The sequence below is a fragment of the Lathyrus oleraceus genome, chromosome 1, assembly GCF_024323335.1.
Source record: "Lathyrus oleraceus cultivar Zhongwan6 chromosome 1, CAAS_Psat_ZW6_1.0, whole genome shotgun sequence".
Classification (NCBI taxonomy): domain Eukaryota; kingdom Viridiplantae; phylum Streptophyta; class Magnoliopsida; order Fabales; family Fabaceae; genus Lathyrus; species Lathyrus oleraceus.
The window spans coordinates 260,443,657-260,461,930 of NC_066579.1; positions in this window are offsets into that span (position 1 = coordinate 260,443,657).

Consider the following 18,274-nt stretch of genomic DNA (forward strand, 5'->3'; position numbering starts at 1 on the left):
CCGTTAATTGATGATAAACCCCCCTTACCTGAGTTAATCCGGCAGTCTCTGAGCTCCAAGCTTTCCCTTCTTTCAACCTTCGTTCTTTTGCTTTTTGCCCTTTCTGCCTCTTTTCCCTTTTCACGTGAAATTAACCTTTTTACCAAAAAATGGGATTTTTTCTAAATTCCAACTTATATATTATTCCAATAAATAATTATCCCAATAATTATTATTCCAAAATAATAATAAAATAATAATAATCCAAACTTCCAATTATTCAATTAAATTAATAAATAAAATATTAATTTAAATTAAATAATTAGCTTAGTTTAATTGGGGTGTTACAAGGAACAGCTAGGACCGAGCTAGATGCCAGCAGAGAAGAAAAAGTAGGTGTGGGACCCTCAGGCATGAAGTTGGGAGGCATCCCCCACGGAAACCCGGCTGGCATGGCTGTTGGGGCGAAATGGGCGCTGGCCGCAGGCACAGTTGAAGAGACAACCTCGGAGATGAATGTCCTCTAGGAAGGAGTTGAAGGTGTCGGAGACGACTGGCTCTGGGCAGCCATGAGTGACTCCATCAGGGCAGTCAATCTGGCTACTTCCTCCTTAAGCTCACGGTTCTCTTGCTCCAAATGATCCATTAGTCTTGATGCGTTGGCTCGGGTGTAGTACCGGGGGTCAGCTTGTCTTCAAAATAAATGAAGAACACAGAGTTAGACCATAGAACAAGAAGCCTGGAGCAAAACCTGCTTATGCACATGATGCATACAATGCATATGATTTAATTTTTATATCAGAGGAACTTTAGAGTCCTATTTGCAAATATTGGAAATATTAAACATTTAGACATTTATGGAAACCCCATATCAATAATATCTGGAAAATATTTTTACACCAAAGAGTACAATATTGGTAACCAAATACAATACAAGAGAGAAGGAAAATGGACATCCTATGGAACCTTAGAAGCAATCATCTAAAGCTCTAGACACAGGAAGATAAGATGCATGAAGCCGCTTCACCTCCGTCTCGTAGGCTGCCTCCATGTCTGCCTTCTCTTTGGCGAGTGGATCGTACTTCCTCTTCCAAAATTTGGAAGACTGAGGAAGTAGAGAAGTTCATGCATCATCAGGATCATCTATAACTTGGTGCTCAAGGAACTCTATCAAAGCATCCTTCTCCTTGATCTGCTGAAGCAACTCTTCTCGTTCACGGATCCAGGCATGCGAACCATCTTCTGTAACACCCCGATAAAATATGATAATTATTTAATTTAAGTTAATAGTATATTTATTAATTTAATTAAATAATTGGAATATTATTGGATTATTATTATTGGAATAATAAAATAATTATCCCAATAATTATTATTCCAAAATAATAATAAAATAATAATAATCCAAACTTCCAATTTTCAATTAAATTAATAAATAAAATATTAATTTAAATTAAATAATTAGCTTAGTTTAATTGGGGTGTTACAACTCTCCCCCACTAAAAGAGTTTTCGTCTTCGAAAACATACCTCAAGCGAACAGCTCCGGATAAGACTCCTTCATCTGACTCTCAAGTTCCCAAGTCACATTGCCACCTGCTGGTCCTCCCCAAACTACCTTCACCAAGGCGATCTCTTTACCCCACAACTGCTTCAACTCTCGATCCTCGATCCTCATAGGTGATGTTTCAACAGTCAGGTTATCTCTCCCCTGTACATCATCTACTTGGACAACATGCGACGGGTCATGAATGTATCTCCTCAACTGAGACACATGAAAAACATCATGCAAATTCGCAAGCGACGGTGGTAAGGCGATACGATAGGCTACCTCTCCTATCCTCTCCAAAATCTGATAGGGACCAATAAATCGAGGTGTCAACTTCTTCGACTTCAAGGCTCGACCAACACCAGTTATCGGAGTAACACGAAGAAACACATGATCTCCCTCTTGGAACTCAAGTGACTTCTTCCTCTTATCATGATAACTCTTCTGACGACTCTGAGCAATTCTCATCTTCTCCTGAATCATCTTAATCTTTTCTGTAGTTTGTTGGACAATTTCCGGTCCAACCACAGCACCCTCACCGGACTCATACCAACATAAAGGTGTCCGACATCTCCTACCATACAAAGCTTCAAACGGTGCCATACCGATGCTCGAATGAAAACTATTGTTGTAGGTAAACTCAATCAAAGGCAAATAACAATCCCAAGCACCTCTTTTTTCCAAAACACAAGCTCTCAAAAGATCCTCTAATGACTGAATCGTCCTCTCAGTCTGACCATCAGTCTGCGGATGATATGCAGAACTCAATCTCAGCTTAGTTCCCAAAGCCCTCTGCAAACCTTCCCAGAACTTCGATGTAAATCTAGGATCTCTGTCCGAAACAATACTCGACGGAATACCATGCAAACTTACAATCTTCTCAATATACAACTCAGCTAGTCTCTCTAACGGATAATCCATTCTGATCGGAATGAAATGAGCCGACTTCGTCAATCTATCAACAATCACCCAAATAGCCTCAAAATTCTTACTTGTCCTCGGCAAACCAGAAACAAAATCCATACTGATACTATCCCACTTCCACTCTGGAATAGCCAACGGTTGCATTAGCCCAGACGGCTTCTGATGCTCAATCTTTGACTTCTGACAAGTCAAACAGGAATACACAAAACTCGCAATTTCTCTTTTCATTCCCGGCCACCAAAATAACCTTTTCAAATCATGATACATCTTCGTAGCTCCAGGATGAATACTCAAGCCACTACGATGTCCGTCCTCCAGGATACTCTTCTTAAGCTCAGTAACATCCGGAATACACACCCGATCACCAAATTTCAAAACACCATTCTCATCAACTCTGAATTCACCACCTTGACCTTGATTCACTAAAGTCAACTTATCAACCAAAAGCATATCGGATTTCTGACCCTCTCTGATCTCATCCAAAATACCACTTGTTAATCTCAACATTCCCAGTTTAACACTATTGTGAGTGCTCTCACACACCAAACTCAAATCTCTAAACTGCTCAATTAAATCCAATTCCTTAACCATTAACATAGACATATGTAATGATTTCCGACTCAATGCATCAGCCACCACATTTGCTTTACCCGGATGGTAATTCAAACCAAAATCATAATCCTTCAAAAATTCTAACCATCTCCTCTGTCTCATATTCAGCTCTTTCTGATCAAACAAATACTTTAAACTCTTATGGTCACTGAAAACTTCAAATCTTGACCCATACAAATAATGCCTCCATAACTTCAGAACAAATACCACAACTGCCAACTCTAAATCATGTGTCGGATAGTTCCTCTCATGAACCCTTAGCTGTCTCGAAGCATAAGCTATCACCTGCTTATTCTGCATCAACACGCCACCCAAACCCAATAATGAAGCATCACAGTAAACCTCAAATGGTTCCGACGAACTCGGTAATATCAGAATAGGAGCAGTAGTCAACCTTCTCTTCAACTCTCGGAAACCTTCTTCACATTTCGAATCCCAAACAAACGCTTGCCCCTTTCTCGTCAACATCGTCAGCGGTAATGCCAACTTAGAAAATCCCTCAATGAACTTCCTATAATAACCAGCCAAACCAAGGAAACTTCGAATCTCAGCAACAGACTTCGGAGCTTCCCACTTAGACACCGCTTCTATCTTAGAAGGATCAACAGCAACACCACCTCTTGAAATTACATGACCAAGAAAACTAACCTCCTCTAACCAAAATTCACACTTAGACAGTTTAGCAAATAACTTCTTTTCTCGTAGGACTCCCAAAACCACTCTCAAATGCTCAGCATGCTCTTCTTCAGATTTCGAATACACCAAAATGTCATCAATAAACACCACAACAAACTGATCTAGGTACGGATGGAAAATCCTATTCATATACTCCATAAATACTCCAGGCGCATTAGTCACACCAAAAGGCATTACAGAATACTCATAATGTCCATACCTTGTTCTGAAAGCAGTTTTCTGAATATCCTCAGTTTTCACACGTATCTGATGATACCCAGATCTCAAATCTATCTTGCTGAACACACTTGCACCAACCAACTGATCCATCAAATCATCAATTCTCGGCAAAGGATACCGATTCTTGATCGTCACTTTATTCAGTTGCCTGTAGTCCACACACAACCTCATAGTACCTTCTTTCTTCTTAACCAACAACACTGGTGCACCCCACGGTGACACACTCGGACGAATAAATTTCTTATCCAACAGATCTTCCAACTGACTCTTCAATTCGGCTAACTCAACAGCAGACATACGGTACGGAGCCATCGATATCGGTCTAGTACCAGGTACTAAATCAATTGAGAACTCAATTTCACGCTCTGGCGGTAATTCATTCACTTCTTCCGGAAACACATCAGGAAAATCACACACCACAGCTAGATCGCCAATCACCAGTTTATCTTTAGCCTCCAAAGTCGCTAACAGCATAAACAACTCTGCCCCATCTGCCACTGCCTCATTCACCTGCCTTGCTGATAGAAACAAACTCTTTCCTTCCTCAATCTCAGGGAATATCACAGTCTTATCAAAACAGTTGATAGAAACTCGGTTGAACACCAACCAGTTCATACCCAGAATAACGTCAATCTGCACTAATGGAAGACACACAAGATCTATCCCAAAGGCTCTACCAAAAATACTCAAAGGACAATTCAAACAAACCGAAGTAGTAGTCATTGAACCCTTCGCAGGAGTATCAATCACCATACTTCCAAACATCTTAGATATCTCTAACTTAAGTTTCACAGCGCAATCCAAAGATATAAAGGAATGAGTCGCACCTGTGTCAATAATAGCTACAAGAGGAAAGCCATTAATATAACACATACCTCGGATCAAACGATCATCTGCAGAAGTCTCAGAACCTGATAAAGCAAAAACCTTGCCTCCTGACTGATTCTCTTTCTTCGGCTTAGGACATTGTGGACTGATATGACCCAACTCTCCACAGTTGAAACAAGTCACAGTCTTCAACCGGCAATCTGCAGCTAAATGACCACCTTTTCCACACTTGAAACATTTCTTCTCATTACTGGTACACTCATGGATACGATGTCCAGCCTGACCACATCTGTAACACTTAGCAGGAGCACTAGAATCTTCTCCACTAGGCCTCTTCATCCCACTCTGCCTCTGAAAACCTTTGCCAGCAGCATACGGTTTTCCACGATCAATCTGATTCTTGCCCTTCCTATCAACCCTCTGCTGATAACTCTCAGCTCTAGCCTTGGAATCCTGCTCAAAAATCCTGCAACAGTCAACCAAATTAGAAAACACTCTAATCCTCTGATATCCAATCGCTTGCTTGATCTCGGGACGCAACCCGTTCTCAAACTTCACACACTTGGAAAATTCCCCAGCAGCCTCAGCATAGGGAGTGTAATACTTCGACAGCTCTGTGAACTTAGCAGCATACTCCGCAACAGACCTGTTACCCTGCTTCAATTCCAAGAACTCAATTTCTTTCTTTCCTCTGACATCCTTGGGAAAATACTTCCTCAGAAATCTCTCTCTGAACACAGCCCAAGTAATCTCAGCATCTCTAGCAGCTTCCAACTCAGTGCGAGTAGCAACCCACCAATCATCAGCTTCTTCTGACAGCATATGTGTACCGAACCTGACCTTCTGGTTATCAGCACACTCAGTTACTCTGAAGATCCTCTCTATCTCCTTCAACCACTTCTGAGCACCATCTGGATCGTATGCTCCTTTGAACATTGGAGGGTTGTTCTTCTGGAACTCACTCAACTGACGAGCAGCTCCCATTCCCATAACATTCGGATTTCCTCCAAGTACACCAGCTAGCATACCCAGAGCCTCAGCAATTGCAGCATCATCTCTACCTCTTCCAGCCATCTCTATTCTGAAAACCCAAACAAGCTAAACAAATAAGTACTGATAGGGTTACACAACACCTATCCCGTACAGGGGAAACAGAATAACTACGACTCGACACGACCGACTATGCTCTGATACCACTAATGTAACACCCTTCTAAATACCCCAAATTATTATAATTAAAATAACAATATATTCATCAGAGTAATTATGCCCCGAAGGGTGTCACACAATCATTTCATAAAAATCATTAAAATCTCCTGTCATGCTCATTTATTTAAATCAAAATAAGGTCTTTTGCATAATTCGCAGCGGAATAAAATCCAACATCAATGTAAAACATGTAACACTATACATGTAAATCATCCAACAACCAATATCAAATTAATTAAAACATTCCCTCCCGATGTTACATCTATCAGAGCATGACCCATAAGAAACTACTCTAGACTCCAAGCATAAGCTTCTACTCAACTCATTTCTCGTTACCTGAAAAATAGGTGTAAGGGTGAGTTCCTCAATCAATATAATAAGCATTATAGAACAACATGTAATGCCAAGTAATTAACACATTAATTCACCCTAATTAGACTACGCATTCAGCAATAGTAATATCCATTCAAACATCATACTCAACAGTACAAATCTCCATCATATTCAATCATTAACAACACAATACACAACACACACATGATACTGGAATACATCCATTCATATCATATGCCATACATTCCTTATGCAATGAGACTCTATGCATGCGGTACCGACTATTTGTGAACATATAGTTCAACCTCACCGTCCAAATCCAGGCACGGCTACCAAGCTCACTAGTCCCACTCATTTGAGACATAGTGACTCACTCACTAATTCCTCACCATGGGAATTAGCTACCACCCCAAATGGGCCATGAAATGCACGCTAATCACCTAGCATGCAAACATCAACAACAACAATCAAATGATATACTCACTAATTCCTCACCATGGGAATTAGCTACCACCCAAATGGGCCACAACATGCATGCTAATCACCTAGCAATGCAACATCAACAATAATCAAGAATAGACACATGCTCACACTCTAAGCCATAATACAGTCTATTCACAAACGTATACATTCACATCATCATGTATACCATCACACATCATCAACCTAATTAATCACAAAAGCACATCATATCATGCCACATAATCAACCACAGTATTATCGCACTCTACTAATATCTATACCACTCAAAGCAACGGGAATTGATCCCTACAACATCATATCTCAGCTAAGTCGCATCACTCAGCCTAAACAACCAAAAACTGCACAACAGTAGCACAGAAAAATCACAATTCTGCCCATACGCGTATTACCTCTGCCATACGCGTATTGCCCAAACCTGGCCAAACCCATACGCGTAATGCCCACTCTCATACGCGTATTGCGCATTTCCTCGCCCAACTCATACGCGTATCACCTATCCCATACGCGTATGCTACGCGTAACAATCTCCCCTTACGCGTACCAACAGAGACCAATATACGTTCAAAATATCATCTTTTTCTCCCATACGCGTAAGGCTCCCTCCATACGCGTACCAGCCAGCTCATACGCGTATTGCCTAGTGCCATACGCGTATGACCAGAAACCAGAACTCTCATATCTGCTATGGCTTTCTCTGCTACGAGATCTACCCAATTCAACCTTCTACAGTCCAATTTTCACACAAAATTCCTTCCTATTGTCTAACTCAAAACAGGTCCTATTCGATTCCACAAGGTCTAACATTTCCACACTAACTTCCTACGAATTCTTCAATTATATTCCAATTTTCGTTCATCTCAACAGTTCACAAATTCAACATATATTATCCAATCATAGGTAAAACAATGGTCTATCACTACCCAGTACATATCATCCCATAATACCCGTTAATTGATGATAAACCCCCCTTACCTGAGTTAATCCGGCAGTCTCTGAGCTCCAAGCTTTCCCTTCTTTCAACCTTCGTTCTTTTGCTTTTTGCCCTTTCTGCCTCTTTTCCCTTTTCACGTGAAATTAACCTTTTACCAAAAAATGGGATTTTTTCTAAATTCCAACTTATATATTATTCCAATAAATAATTATCCCAATAATTATTATTCCAAAATAATAATAAAATAATAATAATCCAAACTTCCAATTATTCAATTAAATTAATAAATAAAATATTAATTTAAATTAAATAATTAGCTTAGTTTAATAGGGGTGTTACAAGGAACAGCTAGGACCGAGCTAGATGCCAGCAGAGAAGAAAAAGTAGGTGTGGGACCCTCAGGCATGAAGTTGGGAGGCATCCCCCACGGAAACCCGGCTGGCATGGCTGTTGGGGCGAAATGGGCGCTGGCCGCAGGCACAGTTGAAGAGACAACCTCGGAGATGAATGTCCTCTAGGAAGGAGTTGAAGGTGTCGGAGACGACTGGCTCTGGGCAGCCATGAGTGACTCCATCAGGGCAGTCAATCTGGCTACTTCCTCCTTAAGCTCACGGTTCTCTTGCTCCAAATGATCCATTAGTCTTGATGCGTTGGCTCGGGTGTAGTACCGGGGTCAGCTTGTCTTCAAAATAAATGAAGAACACAGAGTTAGACCATAGAACAAGAAGCCTGGAGCAAAACCTGCTTATGCACATGATGCATACAATGCATATGATTTAATTTTTATATCAGAGGAACTTTAGAGTCCTATTTGCAAATATTGGAAATATTAAACATTTAGACATTTATGGAAACCCCATATCAATAATATCTGGAAATATTTTTACACCAAAGAGTACAATATTGGTAACCAAATACAATACAAGAGAGAAGGAAAATGGACATCCTATGGAACCTTAGAAGCAATCATCTAAAGCTCTAGACACAGGAAGATAAGATGCATGAAGCCGCTTCACCTCCGTCTCGTAGGCTGCCTCCATGTCTGCCTTCTCTTTGGCGAGTGGATCGTACTTCCTCTTCCAAAATTTGGAAGACTGAGGAAGTAGAGAAGTTCATGCATCATCAGGATCATCTATAACTTGGTGCTCAAGGAACTCTATCAAAGCATCCTTCTCCTTGATCTGCTGAAGCAACTCTTCTCGTTCACGGATCCAGGCATGCGAACCGTCTTCTGTAACACCCCGATAAAATATGATAATTATTTAATTTAAGTTAATAGTATATTTATTAATTTAATTAAATAATTGGAATATTATTGGATTATTATTATTGGAATAATAAAGTTGGAATTGGAACTTTGGAATCAGTAAAGAGTCCCATTTAGTAAAAAGGTTTTCACAACGTGAAAAGAGAGAAGCGACTAAAAAGTGGAAAAAGGGCAAAACGGAAGAGCAAGAGAAAAAGGGTTGAAGAAGGGAAAAGTTTGAAGTTAAAGGATTTGCCGGATTAACTCAGGTAAGGGGGGTTTATCGTCGTTTAATGGGTATTATGGGTTAACATGTAATGGGTAGTAATAAGCCATTGAATCGACTCTAATTAGGATGATGAATGCTGTAAATTATGAACTTATGGATGAATGAAATATGGGTTTATAATTGAAGAAAATTCGTAGGAATTGGATGTAATAAGGTTAGAAATTGTGAAATCGAATGGGTATGATCTGTGTCAGATAATATGAACGAATGCTGTGTAAAAATTGGACTGTGGGAGGTTGGATTTGAGAAATCTCGTAGCAGAGGAAAACCCATAGCAGATCTGAAATTTTGGTTTCTGGTCATACGCGTATGACACTAGGCCATACGCGTATGAGATGGCCTGGAGGGGAGGAGACTGGTGCTGATACGCACCATACGCGTGTACTTACGCGTAGCCTGTGAGTGGTACGCGTATGGGGTGAGGCCATACGCGTATGAATGAAGAAGATGATGTTCTAACATAGTTTTGTCTCTGTTGGTACGCGTATGGGAGAAGTGGTACGCGTAGCATACGTGTATGGGAGAGGCTTATACGCGTATGGGCTTGGCTAGGAAATGGGCCATACGCGTATGGGCAGGAGGCATACGCGTATGGGCAGAACTGGGATTTTTCTGAGCTGTTGTTGTGCAGTTTTTGGTCGTTTCAGCTGAGTGATGTAAATTAGCTGATGTATGATATAGTAGGGATCATTTCCCGTTGTTTTGAGCAGTATAGGTATTAGTAGAGTGTGCTAATACTGTGATTTATTATTTGGCATGATATGATATGATTCTGTGATAAATACGCTGATGATGTATGATGGTATGCATAATGCTGTGAATGTATCTGTTATGTATGCAATTGTGAATGGACTATTTACGGCTTAGAGTGTGAGCATATGTCTATCTTGGATTGTTGTTGATGTTTGCATGCTAGGTGATTTAGCGTGTATAGCATGGCCTTTATGGTGGTAGCTAATTCCCATGGTGAGGAATTAGTGAGTGAGTTGTTGTGGATTGTTGTTGATGTTTGCATGCTAGGTGATTTAGCGTGCATAGCATGGCCTTTATGGTGGTAGCTAATTCCCATGGTGAGGAATTAGTGAGTGAGTCACTAGGTCTCAAATGAGTGGGACTAGTGAGCTTGGTAGCCGTATCTGGGTTTGATCGGTGAGGTTGAACTACGTGTTCACGAATAGTCGGTACCGCATGCATGGAGTCTCATTGCATAATGTATGTATGGCGTATAATATGAATGGATGTATTCCAATATTATACGTGTGTTTTGTGTTGGAGTGAGTATGATTATGATTATGATTGAATGTGGCCGTTGCTGAATGTGTGATATGATTAGGGTGATGAAATGTGTTAATTTACTTAGCATTACATGATATTTTATAATGCTTGTTATATCGATTGAGGAACTCACCCTTACAACTATGTTTCAGGTAACGAGCAGTGATTGAGTAGAAGCTAGTGCTTGAAGTCTAGTGTAGTTCCTTAGTGGGTCATGCTCTGGTATATGTAACATCGGGACGGGATGTTTTACCTTGTTTTCATTGGGTTGTTGAATAATTTTACATGTAATGTGTTACATGGTTTGCATATCCGCTGCGAATTGTGCAATATTTTATTTTGATTAATAAATGAGCATGACAAACTATTTTGGTGAATGGTGTGAAGTGTCAAGTGTGACACCCTTAATTGCATATCTACTATGATTTATATTTTGTTGTTTTAATTAATTATTGGGGTATTTTAGAAGGGTGTTACATTAGTGGTATCAGAGCATAGTCGGTCGAGTCGAGTCGTAATTATTCTGTTCCCTGTATGTGATAGGTGTTGTGTAACCCTATCAGTACTTATTGTTTTAGCTTGTTGGGTTAACTCAGAGATGGCTTGAAGAGGTAGAGACGATGCTGCGATTGCTGAGGCCCTGGGTATGCTAGCTGGAGTACTTGGAGGGAATCCGAATGTTGTGGGATTGGGAGCTGCTCGTCAACTGAGTGAGTTCCAGAGGAACAATCCTCCAATGTTCAATGGAGCATACGATCCAGATGGTGCTCAGAAGTGGTTGAAGGAAATCGAGAGGATCTTCCGAGTGACTGAGTGTGCCGATAACCAGAAGGTCAGGTTCGGTACGCATATGCTGTCAGAGGAAGCAGATGATTGGTGGGTTGCTGCCCGCACTGAGTTGGAAGCTGCTGGGAGTGCTGAGATCACTTGGGCGGTGTTCAGAGAGAGATTCCTGAGGAAGTACTTTCCAGAGGATGTCAGAGGAAAGAAAGAGATAGAGTTCTTAGAATTGAAGCAGGGCAACCGGTCTGTTACTGAGTATGCTGCTAAGTTCATAGAGCTGTCAAAGTATTACACTCCCTATGATGAGGCTACTGGGGAATTTTCAAAATGTGTGAAGTTTGAGAACGGGTTACGTCCCGAGATCAAGCAGGCTATTGGGTATCAGCGGATTAGAGTGTTTTCTGACTTGGTTGACTGTTGCAGGATTTTTGAACAAGATACCAAGGCCAGAGCGGAGAGCTATCAGCAGAGGGTTGATAGGAAAGGCAAGAATCAGAATGATCATGGGAAGCCGTATGCAGCTGGCAAAGGTTTCCAGAGACAGAGTGGGATGAAGAGACCTAGTGGGGGAGACTCCAGTGCCCCTGCTAAGTGTTACAGATGTGGTCAGGCTGGACATCGTATCCATGAGTGTACCAGTACTGAGAAGAAGTGTTTCAAATGTGGGAAAGGTGGTCACTTGGCTGCAGAGTGCCGGTTGAAGACTATGACTTGTTTCAACTATGGAGAGGTGGGTCATATCAGTCCACAGTGTCCTAAGCCAAAGAAAGAGAACCAGTCGGGAGGCCAGGTTTTTGCTTTATCGGGTTCTGAGACTTCTGCAGATGATCGTTTGATCCGAGGTACGTGTTATATTAATGGCATTCCTCTTGTAGCTATTATTGACACAGGTACGACTCATTCCTTTATATCTTTGGATTGTACTGTGAAACTTAAATTAGAGATATCTGAGATGCATGGGAGTATGGTGATTGATACTCCTGCGAAGGGTTCAGTGACTACTACTTCGGTTTGTTTAAATTGTCCTTTGAGTATTTTTGGTAGAGACTTTGGAATGGACCTCGTGTGTCTTCCACTAGTGCAGATTGATGTTATCCTGGGTATGAACTGGTTGGTGTTTAACCGAGTTTATATCAACTGTTTTGATAAGACTGTGATCTTTCCTGAGATTGAGGAAGGAAAGAGTTTGTTTCTATCAGCAAGGCAGGTGAATGAGGCAGTAGCAGATGGGGCAGAGTTGTTTATGCTGTTAGCGACTGTGGAGGCTAAAGATAAACTGGTGATTTGCGATCTAGCCGTGGTGTGTGATTTTCCTGATGTGTTTCCTGAAGAAGTGAATGAATTACCGCCAGAGCGTGAAGTTGAGTTCTCGATTGATTTGGTACCTGGTACTAGGCCGATATCGATGGCTCTGTACCGTATGTCTGCTGTTGAGTTAACTGAATTGAAGAGTCAGCTGGAAGATCTGTTGGATAAGAAATTTATTCGTTCGAGTGTGTCACCTTGGGGCGCACCAGTGTTATTGGTTAAGAAGAAAGAAGGTACTATGAGGTTGTGTGTGGACTACAGGCAACTGAATAAAGTGACGATCAAGAATCGGTATCCTTTGCCGAGGATTGATGATTTGATGGATCAGTTGGTTGGTGCGAGTGTGTTCAGCAAAATAGATTTGAGATCGGGGTATCATCAGATACGCGTGAAAACTGAGGATATTCAGAAGACTGCTTTCAGAACAAGGTATGGACATTATGAGTATTCTGTAATGCCTTTTGGTGTGACTAATGCGTCTGGGGTATTTATGGAGTATATGAATAGGATTTTCCATCCGTACCTAGACAAGTTTGTTGTGGTGTTTATTGACGATATCTTGGTGTATTCGAAATCTGAAGAAGAGCATGCTGAACATTTGAGAGTGGTTTTAGGAGTTCTACGAGAAAAGAAGTTATTTGCTAAACTGTCCAAGTGTGAATTTTGGTTAGAAGAGGTTAGTTTTCTTGGTCATGTGGTTTCAAGAGGTGGTATTGTTGTTGATCCTTCTAAGATAGAAGCGGTATCTAAGTGGGAAGCTCCGAAGTCAGTTTCTGAGATAAGGAGTTTTCTTGGACTTGCAGGTTATTATAGGAAATTCATTGAGGGATTTTCTAAGTTGGCGTTACCGTTGACGATGTTGACTAGAAAGGGGCAAGCGTTTGTTTGGGACTCAACATGTGAAGAAGGTTTCCAAGAGTTAAAGAGAAGGTTAACTACTGCTCCTATTCTGATATTACCAAGTCCGTCAGAACCATTTGAGGTTTACTGTGATGCTTCATTGTTGGGTTTGGGTGGTGTTTTGATGCAGAATAAGCAGGTTGTAGCTTATGCTTCGAGACAACTGAAGGTTCATGAGAGGAACTATCCGACACACGATTTAGAGTTGGCAGCTGTGGTATTTGTTCTGAAGTTATGGAGGCATTACTTGTACGGGTCAAGATTTGAGGTTTTCAGTGACCATAAAAGTTTAAAGTATTTGTTTGATCAGAAAGAGCTGAATATGAGACAGAGGAGATGGCTAGAGTTTCTGAGGGATTATGACTTTGGTTTGAATTACCATCCGGGTAAAGCAAACATAGTGGCTGATGCATTGAGTCGGAAATCATTGCATATGTCTATGTTAATGGTTAAGGAATTGGATTTAATTGAGCAGTTTAGAGACTTGAGTTTGGTGTGTGAGAGTACTCACAATAGTGTTAAATTGGGAATGTTGAAGTTAACGAGTGGTATTCTGGATGAGATTAGAGAGGGTCAGAAATCCGATGTGCTTTTGGTTGATAAGTTGACTCTAGTGAATCAAGGTCAAGGTGGTGAATTCAGAGTTGATGAGAATGGTGTTTTGAAATTTGGTAATCGGGTGTGTATTCTGGATGTTACCGAACTTAAGAAGAGTATTCTTGAGGAAGGACATCGTAGTGGCCTGAGTATTCATCCTGGGGCTACGAAGATGTATCATGATTTGAAAAAGTTATTTTGGTGGCCGGGAATGAAAAGGGAAATTGCGAGTTTTGTTTATTCTTGCTTGACTTGTCAGAAGTCAAAGATTGAGCATCAGAAGCCGTCTGGGCTAATGCAACCGTTGGCTATTCCAGAGTGGAAGTGGGATAGTATCAGTATGGATTTTGTTTCTGGTTTACCGAGGACAATTAAGAATTTTGAAGCTATTTGGGTGATTGTTGACAGATTAACAAAATCGGCTCATTTCATTCCGATCAGAATGGATTATCCGTTAGAGAGATTAGCTGAGTTGTATATTGAGAAAATTGTAAGTTTGCATGGTATTCCGTCGAGTATTGTTTCGGACAGAGATCCTAGATTTACATCGAAGTTCTGGGAAGGTTTGCAGAGGGCTTTGGGAACTAAGCTGAGATTGAGTTCTGCATATCATCCGCAGACTGACGGTCAGACTGAGAGGACGATTCAGTCACTGGAGGATCTTTTGAGGGCTTGTGTTTTGGAAAAGGGAGGTGCTTGGGATTGTTATTTACCTTTGATTGAGTTTACCTACAACAATAGTTTTCATTCGAGCATTAGTATGGCACCGTTTGAAGCTTTGTATGGTAGGAGATGTCGGACACCTTTATGTTGGTATGAGTCCGATGAGAGTGTTGTGGTTGGACCGGAGATTGTTCAACAAACTACGGAAAAGATTAAGATGATTCAGGAGAAGATGAGGATTGCTCAGAGTCGTCAGAAGAGTTATCACGACAAGAGGAGGAAGTCACTTGAGTTTCAAGTGGGAGATCATGTGTTTCTTCGTGTTACTCCGATAACTGGGGTTGGTCGAGCTTTGAAGTCGAAGAAGTTGACACCTCGATTTATTGGTCCTTATCAGATTTTGGAGAGGATAGGGGAGGTAGCCTATCGTATCGCTTTACCGCCGTCACTTGCGAATTTGCATGAGGTTTTTCATGTGTCTCAGTTAAGGAAGTACATTCCTGATCCGTCGCATGTGGTCCAAGTAGATGATGTACAGGTGAGAGATAACCTGACTGTTGAAACATCACCTATGAGGATCGAGGATCGAGAGTTGAAGCAGTTGCGGGGTAAAGAGATTGCTTTGGTAAAGGAAGCTTGGGGAGGACCAGCAGGTGGCAATGTGACTTGGGAACTTGAGAGTCAGATGAAGGAGTCTTATCCAGAGTTATTCGCTTGAGGTATGTTTTCGAGGACGAAAACTCTTTTAGTGGGGGAGAGTTGTAACACCCCTATAAAATATGATAATTATTTAATTTAAGTTAATAGTATATTTATTAATTTAATTAAATAATTGGAATATTATTGGATTATTATTATTGGAATAATAAAGTTGGAATTGGAACTTTGGAATCAGTAAAGAGTCCCATTTAGTAAAAAGGTTTTCACAACGTGAAAAGAGAGAAGCGACTAAAAAGTGGAAAAAGGGCAAAAAGGAAGAGCAAGAGAAAAAGGGTTGAAGAAGGGAAAAGTTTGAAGTTAAAGGATTTGCCGGATTAACTCAGGTAAGGGGGGTTTATCGTCGTTTAATGGGTATTATGGGTTAACATGTAATGGGTAGTAATAAGCCATTGAATCGACTCTAATTAGGATGATGAATGCTGTAAATTATGAACTTATGGATGAATGAAATATGGGTTTATAATTGAAGAAAATTCGTAGGAATTGGATGTAATAAGGTTAGAAATTGTGAAATCGAATGGGTATGATCTGTGTCAGATAATATGAACGAATGCTGTGTAAAAATTGGACTGTGGGAGGTTGGATTTGAGAAATCTCGTAGCAGAGGAAAACCCATAGCAGATCTGAAATTTTGGTTTCTGGTCATACGCGTATGACACTAGGCCATACGCGTATGAGATGGCCTGGAGGGGAGGAGACTGGTGCTGATACGCACCATACGCGTGTACTTACGCGTAGCCTGTGAGTGGTACGCGTATGGGGTGAGGCCATACGCGTATGAATGAAGAAGATGATGTTCTAACATAGTTTTGTCTCTGTTGGTACGCGTATGGGAGAAGTGGTACGCATAGCATACGTGTATGGGAGAGGCTTATACGCGTATGGGCTTGGCTAGGAAATGGGCCATACGCGTATGGGCAGGAGGCATACGCGTATGGGCAGAACTGGGATTTTTCTGAGCTGTTGTTGTGCAGTTTTTGGTCGTTTCAGCTGAGTGATGTAAATTAGCTGATGTATGATATAGTAGGGATCATTTCCCGTTGTTTTGAGCAGTATAGGTATTAGTAGAGTGTGCTAATACTGTGATTTATTATTTGGCATGATATGATATGATTCTGTGATAAATACGCTGATGATGTATGATGGTATGCATAATGCTGTGAATGTATCTGTTATGTATGCAATTGTGAATGGACTGTTTACGGCTTAGAGTGTGAGCATATGTCTATCTTGGATTGTTGTTGATGTTTGCATGCTAGGTGATTTAGCGTGTATAGCATGGCCTTTATGGTGGTAGCTAATTCCCATGGTGAGGAATTAGTGAGTGAGTTGTTGTGGATTGTTGTTGATGTTTGCATGCTAGGTGATTTAGCGTGCATAGCATGGCCTTTATGGTGGTAGCTAATTCCCATGGTGAGGAATTAGTGAGTGAGTCACTAGGTCTCAAATGAGTGGGACTAGTGAGCTTGGTAGCCGTATCTGGGTTTGATCGGTGAGGTTGAACTACGTGTTCACGAATAGTCGGTACCGCATGCATGGAGTCTCATTGCATAATGTATGTATGGCGTATAATATGAATGGATGTATTCCAATATTATACGTGTGTTTTGTGTTGGAGTGAGTATGATTATGATTATGATTGAATGTGGCCGTTGCTGAATGTGTGATATGATTAGGGTGATGAAATGTGTTAATTTACTTAGCATTACATGATATTTTATAATGCTTGTTATATCGATTGAGGAACTCACCCTTACAACTATGTTTCAGGTAACGAGCAGTGATTGAGTAGAAGCTAGTGCTTGAAGTCTAGTGTAGTTCCTTAGTGGGTCATGCTCTGGTATATGTAACATCGGGACGGGATGTTTTACCTTGTTTTCATTTGGTTGTTGAATAATTTTACATGTAATGTGTTACATGGTTTGCATATCCGCTGCGAATTGTGCAATATTTTATTTTGATTAATAAATGAGCATGACAAACTATTTTGGTGAATGGTGTGAAGTGTCAAGTGTGACACCCTTAATTGCATATCTACTCTGATTTATATTTTGTTGTTTTAATTAATTATTGGGGTATTTTAGAAGGGTGTTACATCTTCGTCTCTCAACTCCTCTACTCCTTGGTCAGGGAGGGTTGAAGGCCCAGTCACAACCAAAGGTGTAGGTCTTGGATATTCGTAAGGCATGAGGTACTCGGAAACTCTCCTCCTAACCCAAGAGGTATAGGGTTCCAAAGCGATACAGTTCTTTGGACCTAACTCCTTCCTTCCCTTCCTATGAATCTTGCGCCAAGCGCGGACCATCCTGCCCTTCAAGCTTTGGGGATCTTTACCCTCCTGAAAGAACACACCCTCTAACAGAGTGTTATTGGGTTTATCCATTAGGGGGAACCCAAGCTGACGACGTGCCAAAATAGGGTTGTAGTTCATCCCATCACATGTACCAAGAAGAGGCACATTGGAGAATTCACCACAAGAGTCAATAATTTGCAAACCATCATATACACGGTTGTACCAAAAGATATCATCATTAGTGAGAGACATAAGTCTCGCGGACCACCGTACACATCCTTTGTTCTTCTTGAAGGCGACCGTCTGTGGCAAGTGCGAAATAAACCACTTGTGAAATAGAGGCAAACAACACACAATGGTACCACCACCCTTTGCATTCCTCATATGCAAAGAAAAGTAAGTGTCTCCCAACAGAGTCGGAACGGGATTAAGAGTAGA